We start from the raw sequence: 22,969 nt of genomic DNA on the forward strand, positions 1-22,969 counted from the left end.
GTTATTAGAAATGGTAAATATGTGGGTAAATATAAAATTTTATTTCTCTCAATTTAACAAAAGTACATAACTATTCAAAGCAAAATTTATAACATTATCTTTTTGGTTTAAACTTACTATAGATGAAATACAAATGGAAACCATAAGCATAAAGAATGGTAAATCCAGTGGAAAATAACAGATACTTAGCATCAGGAAACAAATCTTAAAATTCATGATTAATGAGGAAATTTCAATTTAAAATAAAGATCATACATCTATCTATATCTGGCAATATATAAAAACTAGGACTTTTATAAGATTGTTGATGGAATGTAAACGAGTGCAGTGTAAATGAGTGTAAATGTTCTGGAAAACTATGAGAATATAAAACAGATAACTTTGACTTATCAATTCTATTTGAAAGGGTTTTTGTTTGTTTGATTTTTTTGTGTGTTTTATTTGAGACAGGAATTAGGCTGCATTGCAGTGGCGCATCTCAGCTCACTGCAACCTCCACCTCCCGGATTCAGGTGATTCTTGTGTCTCAGCCACCCTAGTAGCTGGGATTACAGGCATGCACCATCACACTAGCTAATGTTTGTATTTTTAGTAGAGATGGAGTTTTGCCATGTTGGCCAGGCTGGTCTCGAACTCCTGCCCTTAAGCGACCTGCCTGCCTTGAACTCTCAAAGTGCTGGGGTTATAGGCATGAGCCACAGCACCCAGCCAGCAATTCTATTTGTAGGAGTAAAGAAAAAAAATCACTTTTGATAGTGAGCCAGAATTCATGTCAAAATATGTTCAATTAAGGACAGCATTTATTAATAATAGTATTTGGAGACAACCTAAAAAAATTAAATAAAAATTTAAATCAATGCTTTGTTATGCTCTGCAATGATTACAAAGAGTGACTGACATCTCAGCATATACTGACATGGAATAATACCCATGCTGTATCCCTAAGGGGGGAAAAAAAGGAGTACAGAGTACTTATTATTTATTTGTTAAAAATACATTGAGAATTAGAAGTATTTGTGAAGACAATTTAAACAATTTTAATTAATTAAGAAGTGTGGAGTTGGATGGAGTGTAGGTGACTTTTTACTTTTTAGTCTATACTCCTTGTATTATTTGAATTTTAAAATTGCTGTATTCTGCTGTTTTAAGACAATTAGAAAAGTTAAATAAATTGCTTTCTTTAAGAAAAATATAAGGCAGAAAGCAAGAAATTGATTAAGTGGTATTATTCTGCGAATTTAAGATACTCAACCATTTCTCAGTAGAAATATTAGGTTGATATTATCTCTGTTGCTATATTTCATTTTACTACAGATTTCACCACTTTTTGACATACTTAGATGAATTATTTTAAGACCATTAAAAAGGAGAGTACAAAACATCTGATATTTTTAACAAATCTTATACGTAAGAGTTAATTTATGAGGAAAAATAACTATTAATTCTCCCCAAATTGCAGTAAATTTGTATGTAAATTTTAACATGTATAACAAAAGCCAAGTTTGAACCACATCCAAGATGATCTTTCTTTGAGGTCCTGTTATATTTGTTGCTGTTTTTCTAGTGAAGGGATTTATTACTGGAACTGTGGCTTTTATACAAAGAAACTTGCAGCAATGTCTTCAGTAAATTAAAATCGAAGTTAAAATGCAGCACTAAAAATGTCAGTGGAGTTTATTTTATGAACTTCTTGCAGTGCTTTTCCTTATTCAGAATATTGGTTTCTTGATTTAATGTAGCTTGACATTTAATCTATGTAAACTATTTTACTGTAATCCTTTTAGAGATAGAATCATATCTACATGATTACTATCTGTGTACTATGTCACATTTCAACAATGAGGTGAAAGGGTTGAAAATGTGAATGAATAACTGTTTCTCTGTTCAGCACACCTAACCTTGTAAACAGTGATAGCTCTTCCTCCCCCATAAAGAACATGAAGTCTTTATTACCTTTCTCCCCAGCATCCAACAAAACATAAATGTTTCTCAAGGCTAGAGTGCAAAACCAAACTTTTGTGTTATTTTTAAAAATGCATATTCCTGATTGTCACCCAGATGTACTAAATCAGAAACTCTGAGTGTAAGCCTTGGGAACTTGTATTTTTAACAAGGATTTTGAATTCTTGTCATGTATAATATTCTACTTCTTTATTCTCATTCTCTAACTGTCTCTGCCTCCCGGATTTTCCTCTGGGCCCTCTTGCAACCCCAGACCTAAGTAAGTACATCAAATTCCTTATAAATCTTCCGTGTATTCCCAAAGCCATCCTTCCAACTATTTGCCTTATTAGAAAACTTTCTGGCTGGGCACGGTGGCTCACAATTGTAATCCCAGCACTTTGGGAAGCCAAGGCAGGCGGATCACTGGAGGACAGGAGTTTGAGATCAGCCTGGCCAACATGGTGAAACCCTGTCTCTACTAAAACTACAACAACAACAATAAAAAATTAGCAGGGCATGGTAGCAAGTGCCTGTAATCCCAGCTACTTGGGAGGCTGAGGCAGGAGAATCACTCTAACCCAGGAGGAGGAAGTTGCAGTGAGTCAAGACCATGCCATTGCAATCTAGCCTGGGCAACAAGAGTGAAACTCGGTCTCAAAAACAAAAAAAAAAAAAGAAAAAAAAAGAAACCTTGCTGTCCCTGGAGGATACCATTTAACTTTTGGTCCACTAAAGTGGAGGCTCTAACACTCATACACCATATATTGCTTTCAACAGGTGGTGTGTTCCTTGTACCTCATGGTCCCTTCTAGACTATTATGCTTTCTGCACCTATGAGTGCCCTGCCATTTTGCTGCAACGTACTCACCTCTTGGTCCTTACACCTCATTTTCTGACAAGCTCATCAAAGGGTCCACAGCTTTCTTCTCACCCTAATTCATGTCATCAGCCAATACCAATCTCCATCTAATCATCTCAGGTTTTTTCCACTTTGACTATAACATACTTTCCCATGCTTTTCCAATCTTTCATTTCCCACCTACCCCACTATGTTCAGCTGATGGCTCTCCTTCTTCTTAATTGAGAATATGAAAGTCATCAGATGGGGACACCATCATTTTCATATCCTAAACAACTTACATATATATGCCAATTATCTTTATTCTTTTTGCCATGAAATGAATGTCTTTTTGTTATCAAAAGGCATGCTCATAATTTACGTTTCAGTACTCGTCTCCCCCTCTCAAGAATCATTTCTAAATGTCAGCAGGATGGCAGAATATGAGGCTCAGGACTCTCTCTCTACCCACAGATATACCAAATAAACAGTTACACTTGGATCAATACCCTCCGAGAAAGATCTGGCAACTACTTGAGGGACTTCCACACACTAGACAACTTAGAAAATACATCAAATTGGGTAAGAAAAACTGAAATAGTCTCACCATTAACCCTACCCCTAACACAGTGCCATACAATCTGGAAGGAACTCCCATTTCCCAGCTTTTCCCCAATGAGTGAAGGGTCCTGAGGTACTAGTCCCTGACTTGACTAACCCAGGAAGCTGATGGGGAATGAGTGAATAACACTCAAGTATTCACTACCTCCCCAGGACCACAGAAAACAAAATGGCAGTTTCAAACAGGTGTGCAAGCACTTCCCACACCTCTTTCTCCAGCTCAGTGCAGACTTAGCAGCAATAAAGCCCAGCTTTCAGCTCCTCTCTGGAAAGGTTGATTCTACCTCTAAAGTTCCAACTTTTCCAGATGCTGTCTGAGCATCTGGCTTCTAACTAGCTTTCATCTGGGAGCTGAGAGGGCAGGGAATCACTAGTCCTCTGGGCACTTGACTGGGCATGTGCTCACTTCCTTGGCTTCTCTTTTCTAGCTTCCTTCAGCAATAAAAATAAGCCTCCAGCTTCTCCCTAGAAATAGTTGGACCATACATCTATACCACCCACTCAACTTTTCTGGCTGCTATCTGAGGGACTGGCATCTAATCTGCCTGTCTCTGTGAGCTGATAGGGCCCAGCATTTGCTATGCTGGTGGAGAGACAGAGAGAAAAGCAATGTTTTGAAAGTGCATGCAATCTGAATGAGCATGCAGGCATTTGTCACAGCTCCCTTTCTCAGCTCAGTGCAGAGCCAGCCAGCAATAAACTCCCACTTTCAGCTTCTCCCTCAGGAGAGAAGAAACTGGGCCACACATCTAGCACCACAACTTTTCCAGGTGATACAAAGAAATAGAAAATATTTAGAAATACCAAACAGAAATCATAGAGCTAAAAAATACAATAACTGCACTGAAAGTTTTAATAGAAGGGTTCAATAGCTTACTATATCAAGCGGGAGAAAGGATCAGTGAACTCAAATACATACAGGTCATTGAAATAATCCTGTTATAGGCACAAAAAGAAAAAGAACAAAAAAGTTAGGATAGCTTCAGGAACTTATGGGACATGATCAAGCCAAACAATGTATTTATTATGAGACTCTTTGAAGAAGATGAAGAAAAGGAGAAAAAGTTTATTCAAATGAATAGTGGCTGAAAACCTCCTAAAACTGGGTACAGAAATAAACATCCAAATCCAGGAAAGCCCCAGACAAAACACCAAATAAGATGACACCAAAGAGCGCCACACCAAGACACATTATAATTAAATTTTCAAAAGTTAAAAACAAAGAATTCTGAAAGCAGCAAGAAGAAAAGTGACTTATCATGTACAAGGAAACCTCAATAAGACAATGAATGGTTTTTTATTCCCAGTAGAAACTTTGCAGACCAAAAGAGAGTGGAAGAATATATTCAAAGTACTGAAAGAAGAAAACTGCCAACCAAGAATACCATATGTGGAAAACCTGTCCTTCAAAAATGAGGAGATAAAGACTTTTGCAGACAAACAAAAGCTGAGGAAGTTTACCACCACTAGACTTACCTTACAAGAAATACTAAACAAAGTTCTTCAAGTTGAAATGAAAGGACACTAAACAGCAACACAAGAGCATAGGAAAGTGTGAAACTCATTGGCAAAGATAAATATATAGATAATATTACTATAATGATGGTGGGTAAATTGCTTTTAATTCTAGTATAAAAGTTTAAAAACAAGTATTAAAAATAACTATAAATTATGTTAATGGGTGCACAATATAAATGGATGTAAATTGTGATATCAGTAGCATTTTTGGGGGTCAGAAGAGGTAAAAGTGTACACTTCCTGCATGCAGGTGAAGCTGTTATCTGCTTAGACTGTTATAACTAAAAGATATCACATGTAACCTCCATGTTAACCATAAAAATACTATAGACATTACACAAAGGAAAAGGAAGAATTAAAACTTCTAAATACAAAAAAGCAATAAAACACAAAGACAATGAGAGAAAAAACAAATTGAATAATTGCAAGACAAACCAAAAAGAGTTCACAAAATGGCAATAGTAAATCCTTCCCTGTCATTTATTACTTTAAATGTAATTGGATTAAACTTCCCAATCAAAAGATATAGAGTGGCTGAATGGATGAAAAGCAAGTTCAAATTATATGTTCTCTACAAGAAATTCACTTTGAATTGAAAGACAGAATGAAAGTAAAGAAATAAAAGATATTCCATGCAAATGATAATCAAAAGAATGCAGGAGTGGCTATATGTTTATCAGGCAAGTAGATTTGAAGTTGAAACTGTCGCTAGAGACAAACAATGTCATTATATAATGATAAAAGGGTAAATTCAATAGGAAAATATAGCAATTGTAAATATCTATGCACCCAACATCAGAACACCCAACTATATAAAGAAATACAGATCTAAAAGGAGAAGCTGATAGCAATACAATAATAGAATATTTCAATTACCCCATTTTCAACAAAGGACAGAACATCCAGGAGAAACAATTAACAAGAAAGCAGCAGAACAACACTACAAACCAACTGGGCCTGACAGACATACATAGATCTTTTACTCAACAGGAAAATATACATTCTTCTCAAGTGTATATGAAACATTCTCCAGGATAGATCACATGTTATGTCCCAAAACAAGTGTTAGCCAATTTAAGAAGATTGAAATCACATTGTATTGATCAGGGTTCTCCAGAGAAATGGAACCAATAGGAGGGAGGGAGAGAGAGAGAGAGAGAGAGAGAGAGAGAAACAGATAAATAGGAAACTTATTATGGAAATGGGGTCATGTGATTATGGAGGCTGAAAAGTCCCACAGTATGCCATCTGCCAGGTGGAGAACAAGGAAAGCCAATTCAGCCTGACTCAGAAAGCCTGAGACCCAGAGGAGCCAATGTTGTAACTCCCAGTCCAAGGCTGAAGGCCTAAGTACTCCAGAAGTGGGAGTTCGGGGGTGCTGTTCTAAGTCCAGGAATCCTAAGGTCTGAGAACCAGAAGCTATAATATACAAAAGGAGAAAATAGATGTCCTGCCTCAAGAAGAAAGAGAGAAATTTGCCCTTCCTTCATCTTTTTATTCTACTTGGACTCGCAATAGATAGATGGATGCCCACCCTCATTAGTGAGGGCTGATACTCTTTACTCTGTCTACTAATTCAAATGCTAATTTCTTCTAGAAACATTATCATAGCACACCCAGTTATAATGTTTTGCCAGTTATCTAGATATTCCTTAGCCCAGTCAAGTTGACACATAAAATTAACCAACACAAGTTTACCTTTTATTAACTTGGCACCTAAACCCACTCCTTAACCCATACCTAATTTTCAAGTAAATAAAATAACAAGGTCATAATACCACTTGACATGATGTAGCTATCCTGCATACAACAAAAAAAGCACAGACCCCTTTCCCAGAAGAGAAGATAAAGTATTTGAGTGATATTTACTCTTTTTATTATCTCCCATAACTTAATTACTGTATAATTAACATATATATGTTAATATATATAAACATATATATATATATATAAAGTCAATACATCTTATATGAGAAAAAGAGAGGAAAGAAAACAAAAGATATTACACACACACATACACATACACACAAAAATAGACAAAAAAACATGTATTCAGCCAACACCATAACTCCCTTCTTGGTCTGTTGACTCAAAGGCATGAGGAGCCCAAGTGGCCAGGTAGCAGTCTTAACTTCCAGTTTAGTGCAATTATTGTGATACCTCCTGATGGAAGCACTCCTTCTTCTGGAGCTAAGACTTCTTGGCCAGCAGAACGTAAAATTGTGGGAACAGGAAGCAAAAAAATTGCTAGTAGGTCACTGTGGTAATGATGAGTGGTGCCACTCTCATTTCCATTTGTTGGTTCCTGATTCATGAATCCCAGCTATGAGAGAAAGATATTGTATACCGACTTAGATAATATACACCGTTCTGGAGAACTCTGCCCCAGTCCTGCAAAGTATTGTCACCTAGCTGGCACTATCACTATTCCTTCAAATGGATATTCCACTGTCCTATCAATCCAGCTGCTTCAGGATGGTGAGGAACATGATAAGAACAGTGAATTCCATGAGCCTAGGCCTTTTGCCATGCTTGTTTGTCTGTGAAGTGAGTTTCTTGGTCAAAGCAATACTTTGTGGAATACCATGATGATAGATAAGGCAGTCTATAAGTAAACAGATGGTAATTTTGGCAGAAGCATTGCATGTAGGGAAGACAATCTGTATTGAGAGTATCTATTCCATAAGGACAAAATGCTACCCCTTCCTTGAAAGAAGTGAACTAATGTAATCAACTTGTGAACAGGTAGCTGGCTAAGCAGCCTGGGGAATAGTGCCATGTTGGGCCTCAGTGTTGGTCTCTGCTTCTGGCAGATTGGGCACTCAGTGGTGGCTGTAGCCAGGTTGACCTCAGTAAACAGAAGTTTATATTGCTTATCGCATACATAATTGTTATCCCTGCAACCATGGCCACTTTGTTTATGAGAATGAGTGGCTGGGAAGGAGGATGACTAGTAGCCAGAGATCACGTCATTATATCCATTTGATTATTAAAAATACTCCTCTGCTGAAGTTACCCCTGATAAGCATTTACATAGAACACAAACATCTTGACCATTCAGAATGTTTATTGACCATTCAGAATGGCTTCTTGACCATTCAGAATGATCCATCTGTATACCTCTTTTTAAATTTCTTTGTCATCAATTTTCCAATAATGTTTCTTAGTCCTTGACCATCAAGCGAAACCATTGAGTACAGCCCCCAAATTGCAGATATCCACTTTTGGGTGTTACTTGCAGAACCATCTGTAAGCCAGGCTGACGTTTTCTCTTCCTCTGTCAACTAATCTTAGGTAACTATCCATGAAGCTGAGAGTGCAGAGTGGGAGAGAGAAGGCAGTGTAGCAGGAGTTGGGACCGTGTACATTCAGGCTATTTCTTCATACAAATTACTTGTGCGTTCAGAGTTTGCTCAGGGCCTGATAACCTATACATTACTTATATTTAATGATGGAGTGCTGCTGTGATTGCCCATATGGCTTGATGGGTCAGATAACACCTTGTTCATGATAAGCAGCTCAGGTCACATTGTAACTCGGTGGCCAATGATCAAGTGTGCATTTTCTACTAACACTTAGCAGCAGGCCTGTAATTCAACCATAGGGACCTGCCAAAGGCTCCAAATAGCATCCTTACATGCCCCTGATACATCAAGTATCACTAGACATACTGGATCATAAGGCACAATGATCTGCTGGCAGAGCAGCTTGCACAGAAGCCTAGACTTGTTGCAGAGCCTTCTCTTGCTCTGGGGCCCACTTAAGACTAGCAGCTTTTTAGGTCACTCATTAACCTCGCTACAGCAACACAACAAAATGGGAACTATGATGGAAATAAAGTCAAATGACAAATGAAAAACTAGGGGAAATATCTGCAATTAACATCACAGATAAGGGGTAATTTCTTAAATGGAAATCTCTTCGGTCTTGTTTAGTAAAAGATAAGTAACACTGTAGAAAAATGGGCAAAAAGCATGAACATAGACAAAAGAATCCCTAGGGGTGTAAAAAAGTCCAACTTTATTTATTGTAAGAGAAATACTTATTGAAATTACACTTATCAAGGAAATGGGGAATCAGATGGTCTCATATATTGCTCATGGGAACATAAAATTATATAACTGTATGGAAGTCAGTTCAGCAATATCTATCAACACTATAATACCATGTGTCTTTGACCCAACATTCTCATTTCTTGGAACGTATTCAACAGATGCCTCTGTATTTATAAAAGAAGAAATATTTACAAGGTCATTAATTCAAGCATGATGTGTAATAGCACAATCTTGGAAACAATCCAAGAGTGTATTAATAGTGGCTGCTTAAATAAATTATGATACATGCATCAAAAATGCAATAAAAATTAAGCAACTCTCTGTATATTAATTTGGAAGGATCTCCCAAATATATTGTTAAATAGAAAACTTCAGGCATTAAAGATACATCTTGAATCATAAGATATTTTGGATATGATGCCAGCTTCACAGCTGCTCAGACTTTGGCCTACATCTGCTGCAAAACCCTTTTTTTTCTCTAGGACCCATACAAAACCCAAAAGTCTTTTGTACTACCTGATAAATGGGTCAAAGCAATATTCACCAGTGTGAAATTGTGCAATTGCTCCCAAAACCCTAGGAGACTTCCCACATGTTTTACTATTTTCTTAGTGGTAAGAGGTACAAGAAACAATACTTGTCCTTTACTTTGGAGAGAATATCTCAATAGGACATTCCTTACAACTGGGCTTCTGTACCTCTAAAAACTTCACTGATATGTCAGGCCCTTGAATCTTTGTAGAATTTCTACAAAGATTGAAACTTCTACCTTCTAAAGTTAATGTAACAAATGGAAGCAAGGCTTCCAACATAGTTGACATTTTTTGGGTCATTCTGTAGGATGATACATGCATCAAAACTACAAGTAAGCTACTGTCATCTACTATGATCCCTCTACTTTATGCAAGCACCAAATTGGGGATATGATGGAGACTCCTACCCCTGCAACCTTTAAGTCTGTGGGGGTGGTACAAACTTCCATCATTCCTCCAGGGATGTAAAAATCATTTTTAATTTTGATGTCTATCTTAGGCTGAGGACACAGAATTCAAGGGCTTCTACTTGTATTTTCCGGCTACTATTGATCTTACTCTTTAGGTGAAGAAAGCACTATATGGTTTGTGCCACTTGCTTGGTGTATTCATTCCTATTGTATGTTTTAGAACTGGGGAAATGACCACAGGGTATCTCTGTGAACCCGTCTGAGCCACTGGGAAGTCAATAATCACTTTAACTGCTGATTCTTACTTATTCCTATTCTAACACATGGGCCACGATTTACTGCAGTTCTCAGTACATTAAAATCAGCCTTTGATTCAACAGTACTAAAAAGCTTTGGGTATGCTTTTCCCGTAAGTAAATGGCCATAGGTCTCTGAGGAGAATAGGAATTTACTACTCTATATAATTGACCAAGTATTACAGGATCCTTCTTCATGGGGACCCAGGCTCTTCAGTCAAAAAGGGGTTATTGTGCAGTTCTTAAGGGAGGGGGCAGCAAGAGTAAGAAATACTGATTGGCTTCCCCAAATGCTCCTTTAAGCAGTGTGAAGATGAGGGAGAGGAGGAGAATATGAGAAATGGAATTCCTGCCAAAATCCAAGTTGCCAGGACCAAAAAACAGAGGGGAAAGGTGACTTTCCAATTTTAATATTTAAAATAAGTAATGTCCTTAGGAGAATGTAGAAAAGAGGAGTTCAAGAAGAATGGGACTTCCATCTAGAGAAGAATTTTTCTGGCCTTAGCAAAGGAGAGACATGTGAGAAGTGATAAAAATATTTCAGAAACAAAATGAATCTACGACTCCAATGTTGGCAGGAAATTAGTGAGAAAGGCGTTGGACTTCAAGAGGCCTGGAGGCTGGGAATGAGGAGCATTTCAGTGGCTAACTGCATGGATCTTTGGGAACCAAATAAAACAATGACTGTTTCAGAGACTGTTGCATGGCTGGTAACCCAAGGCTATCTTTCATCAAATGTCTTTAGCACACTCTCAAGAACTTAGACCTGATGCCCATGGAAATGGTAGGAGAAAGGAGGCCAAAATTGCCTGAAATTAAGTGTTGTTCTCTTGGTTTTTAAAAGGGAAATTAGATTAATTGTGGTTAGAAGTAAAATTTAAATTCCCTAGAGGGTAACTTAATTCTTAACATACAGGAAAAATTGCCAGAGGAATCTTTACAGATAGATACTCAGAGGATCATCTATCAATCAGTTGTACTTCTTGGGACTTCTAGTGTGATGCACAAGGTGGATGTCTTAGAATTGACAGATATTTTGCCTCTTTCCCTCTGTTCATAAATTAGGGCTGGAATGGGAGGAGCTGCCGAGAGATTTCATCAGCCACAGTGTGCATGATGGATGAGAACACGGGACACATACTAGTGAAGGGAAGGTCATATAATAATGTTATGCTAACAGAGATTGGGAATGCAAATAATCAGGGAGTTCATGTGCTATCTTTTTCACTGTGACTCTACTTGGTGCTATTTACTGAATGTACTATTACTTATGAGTGGATGTCTGAGCCAAAAATACATCATTTTCTACAGACACAGGTTTTAAAAATTGTGGAAAATTAAATTATCAATATATTAAGAGTTGCAGTATTCAGACCATATATTCTTGTTCAAACAAGCTAAAAATATTAAAGGTGATACATGAAAGCTTATGCCAAAAATGCAAAAGTGTAATGAACAAATTCCTGTTAGACTGAGTTTAGTAAACAAAAAGGCACTTCTTTTTTGATGTTACCACAGAAACTCAGTAAGGGAGAAATGTGATCTAACTGGCTTAAATAAAAGATAATGATGAAACCTATTTTCGTAAATTTACATTAGTCAAATATTTTGATGATTAATAAGCAAGTCAAACTATTATACTTATAAAGGAAGTCTATAAATGATCAAATGCCTTTTATCAACATCAAAGTATCTGATTTTTCTATTTCCTTGCCTTCGTAGCCTATTTAAATAAAAAATGAGAACATTATTTGAAGCTATTATGATCTAATTGTGTGCTATATGAAAGCATAAAAAGACATTTGGATCAAATGGAGTTTGCATTAAAAGAAATCAACTGTTTTCCAAGAAATGGGAGGAAGTTCTATATATATTATGCAAAAGAACAAAGTAATAAATCAGGTTTCTCACATGCTTCATAGAAAATGTTACTTATTGACACTGGACTAAAAAAAGACTGTGCATAACCCATAGATAAGCCAAGTCTTATTGTGATAAAACATCAGACAAATCCAAATTGAGAACATTCTACAAAATACCTGACCGGCACTCCTGAAAACTACGAAGGTCAGTAAAAACGAAAAATGATAACTAAATGTAATATGATGTCCTGAACATGGTTCTGGAACAGAAAAGGACATTAGGTAAAAACTAAGGAAAATTTAAGAAAAGTAAGAACCTTGGTTAATAATAATATATTAATATTTCTCATTCATTTTAACAAATATATCACACTAATTTAAGACATAATAATAGGGGAAACTGGGTGTTGGACATGTATATGGCTGCTCTCTATATGGCCCAATTTTCCTGTAAATATAAAAGTATCCTAAAATAAAAAGTGTATTTTTAAAAAAATCCCCACCTCCAAAAAAATCCTGTGAATCTGTTTAATGTGCTGCAGTATGAACGTGATTTCAGAGGGTAAACAGTTAATAAATGTTTATATGACAGTTCAATAAATCAATCTCCTTCTCTAAGGTTTTCAGGTTTACTTTCTGGCACTACGAGATACTCTAGGCTCACCTTGCTTACTACTTGCCCCAGTCCGGCCATCAGCCATTCCTGTTTCCTTTTATTGGAGAATGGAAGAATCGAAGGACTGGGTTGTTAGTGGTGTTTTGTTGCTTCTAGGCCCTGACAGCTGGCTGACAGAACAAGGCAATACACCTGGTATATTAACCTATGTATATACACATATCTATGAATATTTCTTTGTGTAATCATATATATTTATATTAAGCTAAACATCAGTTCATATTTAGGACACCAACTGTAAATCATTACCCTGTGGGTCATTCCAGCCTTCTGTCTTTGTATATCTGCAGCCTCTCAATCCATGGATGTTCTTTTACTTGGTCATCCTTACCCCATGGTTCAAGGGTATAGTAAGTATTTAGTGATTCTGCATAAATGTTCTTCATATTAATATTCAAGTATTTGTTCAATGTATATGATTTTGATTTAAAGCTATCAGCTCTAAATGAAGGCTAGGAGGCTAAATTAAACAGAAATTAAATTGGCTAAAGTTAGAGAGATCTTTTTTTAAAAAATATATGTTACTGAGTAAGCTTATCTCTATAATTGGAATTTTAATTTTATCTACTTATATATTGGGCAATTTTGGAAAATGTATTGTCTTCACGTAGGAGAGATATCATTTGAAGATATTCTATAAACTAAATAAAACAAATAATAGCAATTGTTCTTGATTATTATTGATAGTGATTTTTTTTTTACTTTTTAAAAATTTTTCTGGTCAAACAGTGCCATCTGTCTACTGGCCCACATTGCAGATGCATAAGTTTAACACTGTAGCAAATATTTGCTTTAATAATTTCTGAAAATTAGATTCACTGGCACCTTGACTTTATCTGATTTCTAGCAATTATGAGTTCCTATTTAAACTCATAAGTTGTTTCAAGTCATAAACTTCATAAATGAAGTGAAACTGGAGTCACGATTTCTCCATTCTGTGTCATCACAGCTTTGCCTTTTTACTAGCTGGGTGACCTTAGCAAGTCACCTCTCTGAGCCTTGTTTTTTTCATTTGTAAAATACAGATTATAAGTCTACCTTAAAAAATGTTGTAAAGATGAAATTAACAAAAAATATAAAGGCCCTGAATACGCTCAACAAAAAAAAGTTTGTTTCATTTATCTACAGAACATAAAAATTGTTTTTAGCCTTCATTTTACAAAAACAGAGATGCCAATTTTTCTAATTTCAGGGTTATATTGTGCAATGTCATTCAATTGAATGAATCAATGGACACATTAATTTAGAAGAATAATACTTAAATTTACAGCCATTGACTTATTTGGACAATAATTGACTTTATAGCAGTAGAAATAATGAAAGATACATTTACTTTCCCATAAAAATGTGATTTTAGTGGAGAATAACGTTCCTGAAGGGATGAGTTCCCACATTTTATTAATCAATATAGCAATGATCATAATTAACAAAACAAATTATATTCCTCAGTATTATTCATCACAAACCTATCTAAATTACATATCAAATAATCAGCAAGTTAATACAGAAATGAATAGCGTATATAACATTTATTTACTTTTACTTAGCGGACTCCGGGGAGAGGGAATGTGCTCAGTTGGGAAAGGGTTGAGGAGGAACATGAGAAGAAATTAGTTGGACATAAGAAATTTAGAGGCCGGGCGCAGTGGCTCATGCCTGTAATCCCAGCACTTTGGGAGGCTGAGGCGGGTGGATCACCTGAGGTCAGGAGTTTGAGACCAGCCTGACCAACATGGAGAAACCCTGTCTCTACTAAAAGTACAAAATTAACCAGGTGTGGTGGTGCATGCCTGTAATCCCAGCTACTCGGGGGAGGCTGAGGCAGGAGAATCGCTTGAACCCAAGAGGTGGAGGTTGCGGTGAGCCGAGATGATGCCATTGCACTCCAGCCTGGGCAACAAGAGCAAACTCAAAAAAAAAAAAAAAAAGAAAGAAAGAAATTTAGAAAAATACTCCTTGAAGCTCCATGCTGATGGAATAGTTCACTGGAGTGTAAGTGGCAAGATATAGGGTAAGAATCTCTAATTCCAAAAAAACAAAACAAAACAAAAAACGTAATGAAGACCCAATTTGTTTAATTTCCTAAGCCTATCTTAAGTGGTAGCAGTGATAATGATCATGATGATTTTACCCTCTTCCATTCACAAGGAGCAGTAAAGTTTGTGTAACTGACCTTCGCTTGAAAGGTAAAACTTGTTGGTCTTGGTATTCTCTTCACTAGTGACTTATTAAGAATGAAAATGAGAAGAGGAGGTGGAGCAAGATGGTCAAATAGAACCATTCACTGATCATCCTCCCTGCAGGAACATCAAATTGAAAAACTATCTACATAATAAAGCACCTTCATAAGAAGCAAAAATCAGGTGAGTGGCCACAGTACCTGATTTTAACTTATATCCACAGAAAGAGGCACTGCATGGGGTAGGAAAGACAGTCTTGAATTGTTGATGCCACCCCTCCGCCATGTGGCAGTGGCCACACAGGGCAGAGAGAGAATCTGTGCATTTAGGGAAGGGAGAGCACAGTGATTGTGAGACTTTGCATTGGAACTCAGTTCCGCCATCACAGCAGAAAGCAATACTACGCAGAATTCAGCCAGCACCCGTGGAGGAAGTATTTATACTAGCCCTAGGCAGAGGAGAATTGCCCATCCCAGCAGTAGGAACCTGGGTTCTGGCAAGCCTCACTACCATGGGCTAAAGTGCTCTGGGACCTTGAATAAACTAGAAGGGCCATCTAGGCCACAGGGACTGCAATTCCTGGCCAGGTCCAGGTGGGGTGCTGGGCTTGGAGATAGTGAACATGTGGGGCAGGTGACCTAATGAGATATCAGCTGGGGCAGTTGAGGGAGTGCTTGCATCACCATTCTCTCAACCCCAGGCAGCACAGCTTACAACTCCAGGAGAGACTCCTTCCCTATGCTTGAGAAGAAGAGAGGGAAGAGTAAAGAGGACTTTTTCTTGTAACTTGGAAACCAGCTCTGCCACAGTAGGACTGGACAATGGGCAGAGTCCTGAGACCGCCATTCAAAGCCCTACCTCTCAGATAACATTTCTAGACACACCCTGGATCATAAGGAAACCTGCTGCCTTGAAGGGAAGGGCCTAGTCCTGGCAGGATTCATCACCTGCTGATTAAAGAGCCCTTGGGCCTTGAATAATGAGCAGTGGTAGCCAGGCAGTACTTGCTGTGGGTCTTGGTGAGACTCAGAGATGGGCTGGCTTCAGGTATGACCCAGAAAATTCCCAGCTGTGGTGGCTATGAGAAACTCCTGCTTGAGAAAAGGAGTGGAAAAAGTAAAGGCTACTTTGTCTTATAACTTAGATACCAGCTTGACCACATTGGGGTAGAGCACAAAGTAGACTCTTGGGGTCACCAATTCCAGGCCTTGTCTCTTGGATGGCATTTCCGGACATGTCCTAGCACAGAGGGAAGCCCCACTGCCCTAAGTAGAGAGTCCCAAGCCTGGGAGCATTCACTATGAGCTGACTGAAGAGCACTTGGGCCTTGAGTGAACATCAGCAGTAGCTGGGCAGTATTAATTGTGGGCCTGAGGTTGTGTTGGCCATGGGGAGAGACTTCCTTGCTTGCAGAAAGGGGAGTGAAGAGTGGAAAGGATTCCGTCTTGTGGCTTTCATGTCAAACATGAAGGAGAAATAAAGATTTTCTAGACAAACAAAAACTGAGGGAATCCATTAACACCAGACCTGTACTACCAGAAATGCTAAAGGAAGTTCTTCAATCTGAAAGAAAAATACAATAATGAGCAGTAAGAAATCATCTGAAGGTGCAAAACTCACTGGTAATGATAAGGACACAGAAAAACATACAATATTATAGCACTATAGTAATGGTGTGTAAACTACTCATTCCTTGAGTAGGAAGAATAAACAATGAACCAATCAAAAATAACAACTACAAATTTTCAAGCCTTAGACAGTAAAATAAGATGTAAACCAAAAGAATAAAATATTAAAAGTGTGGAGACAAAGTTAAAGTGTGGAATTTTTATTAGTTTTCTTTGTGTTTGTTTGCTTATGGAATCAGTGTTAAGTTGTCATTAGTTTAATATAATGGGTTATAAGATATTATTTGCAAGCCTTATGGTTACCTCAAATAAAAAACACACAACAGATACAGAAAAAATAAAAAACAAGAAATTAAAACATAAGAAAATCCCCTTCACTAAAAGAAAAGAAGTAAAAAAAAAAAAAAGAAGAGACGACCATAAAACAAGCAGAAAACAAATAACAAAATGGGAGGAGTAGGTTTTTGTTTGTTTGTGTGTTTGTTTGTTTGTGACAGAGTCTTGCTCTATTGCCCAGGCTGGGGTGCAGTGGCGCGATCTCGGCTCACTGCAACCTCCACCTCCTGGGTTCAAGCGATTCTCCTGCCTCAGCCTCCCGAGTAGCTGGGACTACAGGCACATGCCACCATGCCTGTCAAGTTTTTTGTATTTTTAGTAGAGATGGGGTTTCACCGTGTTAGCCAGGATGGTCTTGATCTCCTGACCTTGTGATCCACCTACCTCAGCCTCCTAAAGTGCTGAGATTACAGGTGTGAGCCACCACGCCCAGCCAGGAGTAAGTTTTTACTCATCAATAATAACATTAAATGTAAATGGACTAAACTCTCCAATCAAAAGACACAAAATGGCTGAATGGATTAAAAAGAAAGACCCAATGATCTGTTCCGATAAGAAACATATTTCACCTATAAAGACACACACAGACTGAAAATGAAGAGGTGGAAAAAGATATTCCACGAAAATGGACATTAAAAAAGAGAAAAAGTAGCTATACTTATATAAGATAAAATATATTTCAAGACAAAAACTGGATAAAGAGACAAAGAATGCCACTATATAATAATAAAGGGGTCAATCCAGCAAGAGGATATAATGATTGTAAATATATCTTCACCCAACACTGAAGAGCCCATATATATAAAGCAAATATTATTACAGCTAAAGAGAGATGGATCAGAAGAAGACAATAGCTGGCTACTTCAGTATTGTGTTTGGACAGATCTTCCAGACACAAAAGCAACAAACACTGGACTTAATATGCACTGTAGATCAAATGTACCTAATAGATATTTACAGAACATTTAACCCAACAGCTTCAAAATATACATTCTTCCCCTCAGCACATGGATCATTCTCAAGGACTGATCATATGGTAGCACACAAAACAAGTCTCAAGAAATTCAAAAAAATTGAGAATATATGAAGTATCTTCTGTGACCATAATGGAATAAAACTAGCATCAATAACAAGAGGAATTTTGGAAACTATACAAACACATGGAAATTAAGCAATATGCTCCTAAATGCCCAGTGGGTCAATGAAAAAGTTAAGAAGAAAATTAAAAATTTTCTTGAAACAAATGATAATGGAAACATAACACATCAAAATCTTTGGGATATAGTCAAAGCACTACTAAAAGGAAAGTTTATACCTATAAGCACCTATATAAAAAAACCAAAAAATGTTACATAAATAACTTAAAAGTGCATCTTAAAGAAAAGGAAAAGCAAGAGAAAACCAAAACTGAAATTAGTGGAAGAAAAGAAACCACAAAGATCAGAGCAGAATTAAAATTGAAATGAAAATAAGACAAAATAATCAACAAAATAAAAAGCTGTTTTTTAAAAACACTAAACCAAATTGACAAGCCTATAGCCAGACTAAGTAAAAAAGAGAGAAGCCTGAAATAAATAAAATCAGAGAAGAAAGGCCAGGTGCGGTGGCTCATGCCTGTAATCCCAGCACTTTGGGAGGCCGCAGCGGACAGATCATGAGGTCAGGTGATCAAGACCATCCTGGCTAACATGGTGAAACCCCATCTCTACTAAACATACAAAAAATTAGCTGGGTGTGGTGATGGGTGCCCATAGTCCCAGCTACTCAGGAGGCTGAGGCAGGAGAATGTTGTGAACCTGGGAGGCGGAGCTTGCAGTGAGCCAAGATCACACCACTGCACTCCAGCCTGGGCAACAAAGCAAGACTCTGTTTCAAAAAAAAAAAAGAAAATCAGAAAAGAAAAAGGAGGCATTACAACTCATACCACAGAAATTTTAAAGATCGTTAGAGGGTACTATGAGCAACTATATCTCAATAGATTGGAAAACCTAGAATAAATGAATAAATTCCTAGACACACATAACCTACCAAGATTGAACTATGAAGAAATCCAAAACCTGAACAAATCAATAACAAGTAGTAAGATTGAAGCCCTAACAAAATGTCTCTCAGCAAAGAAAGTTCTGGGAACTGATGGCTTCACTGTAGAATTTTACCGAAGACTTAGATAAGAACTAATACCAAGTCTACTCAAAACTATTCTAAAAAATAAAGGAGGGGGGAATACTTCCAAACTCATTCTACAAGGTCAATATTACCCTGATACCAAAATCAGGCAAAGATATATCAAAACAAGAAAATTACAGGCCAATATCCCTGATGAATATTGATGTAAAAATTCTCAACAAAACATTAGCAAACAAAATTCAACATTACATTAAAAAGATCATTCATCAGGACAAGTCAGATTTATCCCAGGGATGCAAGAATGTTTTCAGATACACAAATCAATCATTTTGACATATCATATTGACAGAATGAAGGACAGAAACCATATGATCATTTCAAGTGATGCTGAAAAGCATTTCATAAAATTCAACATCCCTTCATGACAAAAACCCTCAAAAAAGTGGATATAGAAGGAACACAATAAAAGCCATATATGCAGACCCATATCTAGTGTCATACTGGATGAGGAAAAACTGAAAGCCTTTCCTCTTAGATCTGGAATACGACAAGGATACTCACTTTCATCACTGTTATTCAACATAGTACTGGATGTCTTAGCTCCAGCAGTCAGACCAAAAAAAGGAAATAAAGGGCATCTAAATTGGAAAGGAAGAAGTTAAATTATCCTTGTTTATAGATTATGTAATCTTATTGGAAAAACCTAAATACTCCATCAAAAACTATTATAACTGATAAATTAAGTAAAATTGCAGGATACAATATCAACATACAAAAATAAGCAACATTTTTATGTCAGCAATGAACAACCTGAAAAGGAAATCAAGAAAGTAACCCATTTATGATAGTTAAAAATAAAATAAAATACAAAATAATAAGCTTAACAAAGAGGTGAAAGATCTCTACAATGAAAACAATAAAACATTGATGCAAGAAACTGAAGTGGACACACGCAAACATGGAACAACATTCCAAGTTCTTATACAGGAAGAATTAATTTTGTTATAATGTCCATACCACCCAAAGCAATCTACAGACTCAGTGCAATCCCTAACAAAATATGAACAACATGCTTCACAGAAATAGAAAAAAAATCCTAAAACTTATATGGAACCATAAAATATTCAGAATAGACAAAGCCGTCCTTAGCAAAAAGAACGAAACTACAGGAATCACATTACCTGACTTCAAATTGTATTACAGAGCTATAGTAACCAAAACAGCATGCTACTGGCATAAAAAAAGACCGATGGAAAAAAATAGAGAACACAGAAACAAATCCATATACCGACAGTGAACTCATTTTTAATAAAGGTGCCAAGAACATACATTTGGGAAAGGACAGTATCTTCAGTAAAGGGTGCTGGGCAAACTGGATATCCCTATGCAGGAAAATGGAACTAGACCCCTGTCTCTCACCATACACAAAAATCAAATCAAAATGGATTAAAGACTTATTAAATGTAACATCTGAAACCATGAAACTACTAAAAGAAGACTTTGGGGAAACTCTCCAGGATATTCAATGGGGCAAATATTTCTTGAGTAATACCTTATAAGCACAGGCTACCAAAGCAAAAAGGAACAAATAGCATCACATCAAGTTAAAAAGCTTCTGAACAGCAAAGGAAACAATAAAGTGAATAGACAACCCACAGAATGGGATAAAATATTTGAAAACTATCCATCTGACAAGGGATTAATAATCAGAATATACATAAAGCTCAAACAACTGCTGCATGAATGATTTTCTTAATTTCTCCATAAATTCCCAGAAAACCTTTGAAATCATTCATGACTATGATGTTACTCTATAACATTCCATAACATTCCAGCAGGCATTTACAGCTTCTGGTTTTAATTCATCCATTGTAACTTTGATGAATGTTTTTTCATCAGAAATAGTGAATGATATCCAGCCTTAAATTATGTCCAGATTATGGTCTGCATCAATTGCTGATCTATTAAGATCAAATACCGGTGGGTGAATATGACCTTGACAAACCAAATGATGCCTTGGTTAAGGGGCTGAAGCAATTAGGTTGTATTTAGAGGTATAAAGGCAATCTCAACATTTTCATTTTCAAGGCAAAGAGATTCAGGATGGCCAGGTGAATTGTCTATTATTAGTAAGATTTTAAATGTCAACCTTTCCTCTTCCAAGTATTTGTTCACTCCTGGGATGAAGCTGAGGTAGAACCATCTCATAAACTAGATGGCTATCACCCACGTTTTCTTATTATTTAGCCATAACAGGAGCCATTAATTTTTGTTTTTGAGAACACTTTCTACACTGTGCATGATTTTATCATATGTCCTACAGTGTTTCCACATAGTACCAGAGTTGATCTGTCCTTTCATGTGATTCTCTGGTGCCTCCTTTGCACTTTTATGAATTTAGGTTCTATTGGGCATCTTCTTCCAGAAGAGTGTGGTTTCACTGCAGTTGGAAACTTACTTTGGATGGCTTCCTTTCCCTTTACACAGTTTCTTCAACTCTGCTGGAAATGTAGTACAGTTTCTTCATTGGCAGGTATCACCTTTCCAGTAAATTTTATATTTTTCAGTCCAAACCTATTGCTAAATTCAAGTATCTTTACTTGCAGTAAATGCCTTGCTTCACTCATTTCAAGGGAATCCGTTGCTTAAGTCTTATAGGCTCAATGCTTTCTAGTGCAACACATGTAGTCAAACATCATGTTTCTGTTCATGTCTTCCACCTACAAATTTAATGCCTTTTTCATCTTATTTAAACACTTATGCACTGTGGCCGTAACATTTGGAGCTTGAGGTGTGACAGCAAAACTAGCATGATTTTTTTCCCTTTCTTTGCAATGTTATGAATGAAAGACTCCCTCTTACCATAGATTTTAGCAGCCTCAGCATATGATATTTTTCTTTCCTTATTGAGAATTTTCAGCTTTTAAAAGATGTTTTATGAGTTCTCTTTGACATATCTGAATTGCCAGTATCACTACTCTTGGGCTTTGAGCCTTTTTAAAGTAAATTAAGGATCACCTGAAGCCAACCACTGAGATACCACCATAATTGATCTGGTAACCCACAGGACTGCTAAGTGACTAACAGGTGGGTGGTTTCTACAGCGTGGAAATGCTGAACAGAGGGGGCATTCACATCCAGAGCAGGACAGAGTGGGATGGCATGAGATTTCATCATGCTACTTAGAATCATACACAAGTTAAAACCTGTGAATTGCCTGTTTCTGGAATTTTTCATTTAAGATATTCAGACTATGGTTGACTGCAGGTTACTGAAATCTCAGAAAGCAAAACTGGGGCTAAAGGGGACTACTGTATGCCTCCTGTCTTGTTAATATACAGCTCCCCTCATAGAGTTTAATTCTCCACAGTATTAATTACTTACACCAGGAGAACACAACACCTTGATGGGAGGGTGCCTGAATTCTTTTCCTATTACCATATAGAATAATATTTACATTGTGCTTTGAAAAATACAGTTGTCCAGCAAAAACAATGTTATTACTTCAACAACAATTCAAAAATATAAGTTTAATGAAAGAGAGAATGAGAAGTTCCGCTCATAATATTTGGCAACACCTGAGGTTTAGGATTGAAGGCCTTCAATAAGGAGAGGGTGATGAGGATGAGTTATCCATTTTTAATTACTTTTGTGCATTTTTTTCTGAGGTGTAAACTTTCAACCACTGTGACTAGAAAAGAGCAAGCTGTAAAGGTGTGAATTATTTTCTGCCTCAGCACATTTCACTCCTCATAATATTTTAAAAATCTAAAATTTAACTTACATCAAGAAAAAAAGTTCAATAAAATTACACATACACAAAATAACTGGTTAATTTTCACATTTCTCTCTCTCACCTGTGCAGATAAGTTTTTATTCTAACCTGAGCGTTTTTGCTCTCTAATACCTGAAGCCAACCACTGAGATACCACCACAGTTGATCTG

General features: G+C 36.9%; 1 protein-coding gene across 2 annotated transcripts in view; it reads left to right on the top strand.

Annotated features, from left to right (window-relative positions):
- SLC27A6 (solute carrier family 27 member 6) overlaps window positions 1–22,969 on the top strand; it is a 122,051-nt gene that overhangs the window by 74,138 nt on the left and 24,944 nt on the right. Inside the window, exon 12 of one of the 2 annotated variants that reach the window (XM_063665203.1) lies at window positions 14,975–15,116. The gene's annotated coding sequence lies outside the window, so the exon portion shown is untranslated. Of the gene's footprint in view, window positions 1–11,937; window positions 12,027–14,974; window positions 15,117–22,969 lie in introns of those variants that run through there. The other variant, XM_054488320.2, reaches the window with a different exon arrangement.

This window comes from Pongo pygmaeus, chromosome 4 (genome assembly GCF_028885625.2).
Source record: "Pongo pygmaeus isolate AG05252 chromosome 4, NHGRI_mPonPyg2-v2.0_pri, whole genome shotgun sequence".
NCBI classification, from domain to species: Eukaryota; Metazoa; Chordata; class Mammalia; order Primates; family Hominidae; genus Pongo; species Pongo pygmaeus.